Below are 1697 nucleotides of genomic sequence, written 5' to 3'. Positions count from 1 at the left end.
TTATTTATCAGTTAGTGTAATAGTCTAGTGTTCTGTTGTACAATATACAGTAAATGAACGTCCACTATGCAGGGGTGAAGGTACGTAAATACGAGCATAATTACAAATTTATACGTTTGTGCATGATACCTGACAAATTTTATGTAGCCTACTGAGTTTTGCGTAATCCGGAAACTTGTACAATTTAGAAAATTATTTTAGTCCCATGCGATTCCGTTTTGAGCTAGTTTTACTGTTTTCACAACTTGCTTGCGTAGAGATGCGTACTGCACACACAAATCGAATTCCTAGTAACATGTGGGAACGTAACAGGAAGCAGTATATTAACACCACATCAATCAATAGTCATTACTTCTTTCAGACATATTGTAACTAAAATTGTAATACAAATAATTTAATAGAAAATAAAAAAAAGAGTGCACTGCCCGGGAATCGAACCCGGGTCGCAAGAATGGGAATCTTGCATGATACCACTACACCAGCAGTGCTTACCGAATCCGATTATTTGCTTGATTACATACACAACATTGTTTTTCTTTAACTTTCGGCTTAGAGATATTTATTTTGAATCCTATGTGAATCAAATTAAAGAGAAATTTGTTTGTATGCAGGGCGGCCTATATCTGGCTGTAGTCTAATTTATCTCTTCTGTTACTGAGTAGCCGTAAATGATCATTTCCACTAATTTATTCGTTGCAGGCACCAACTTCGCCTACGATTTTTTTAAAAGATTTATTTATTTATTTTACTTGGTCCTATGAAATTACATTCTATACGAAGATTGTACTGTAATGTACGGCAAGTCAACGATTACAATATTATATGTGCAAAAAGGGAAGGAAAACAAACATTACGGCACACGGTTTCAATGTGAAATATATGAGAAGCCGGCTCGAATCCCAGTGATGGAAAAATTTTCACTGATAATATTTAATAGCCAAGGGGGACTTTTTGTCAGTCCTCACTCAGATCACAGTATGTGGAGGATGTGAGTAAGGTAGAAGCACTACCATTCATAATAAACAGTAAACTTGCAGACAGCTTTCACTAGCTTGTATAACAGAGAACATGATCAATAAATCAGCAGTTCTAGAGAAGAGAACTGCTATGGCCTTTTATGTTAAGTTATTAGATGTAACAGGAAACAAACTGTAATCCTGTTGACTAAAATAATTCATAAAATCTTAAAAGGCAGGCAATCATCCAGTATGTTTGAAAATATCTGTGGCAAATCAGTTAATAAGAAAGGAGATGCAGTGTGTCCAAATAACTGTCGACCTATCACTTATACCTATAACACAGTACAAACAACAATAGAATACTGCATGCATGAAAAGGTGAGCCAGTATTTTGGATCAAATGATATGCTTTGCTCTTCACAATGTGGGTTCTACTGCCAAAGCATGGCAGCAAAGCAAAATAATTGCTTTGAATACAAAGAGATAATCTGTGCAACACTGTTGGACTTATGGAAAACATTTGACATGGTTTCCGACAATATTACTGTCATAATACTCTTGCTCTGTGGAGTAGGAGAGAATGCTCTATGCAGAATGCAGGCTAACCTGAATGGCAGGAAAAAGTTATTGAAGAATAATAATTAAAAGTCAGACTGTCTTTCAGTTACAAAGTGTGTGTCACAGGAACCTGTTCTTGGACCTGTCCTGTTCATTATCTATATAAATGATTTACTTGCG

At 35.7% G+C, this 1697-nt stretch overlaps 1 non-coding gene across 1 annotated transcript; it reads right to left on the bottom strand.

Moving 5' to 3' along the window:
• Positions 1-417: 417 nt before the first annotated feature.
• Trnag-ccc lies at positions 418-488 on the bottom strand. The gene has a single exon. It is a non-coding gene; the product is annotated as a tRNA-Gly (tRNA).
• Positions 489-1697: the final 1209 nt, after the last annotated feature.

This window comes from Schistocerca piceifrons, chromosome 9 (assembly GCF_021461385.2).
Source record: "Schistocerca piceifrons isolate TAMUIC-IGC-003096 chromosome 9, iqSchPice1.1, whole genome shotgun sequence".
NCBI classification, from domain to species: Eukaryota; Metazoa; Arthropoda; class Insecta; order Orthoptera; family Acrididae; genus Schistocerca; species Schistocerca piceifrons.
The sequence above is the reverse complement of the archived record's forward strand: the minus strand, read 5'-3'. Positions and strand labels throughout refer to the sequence as shown.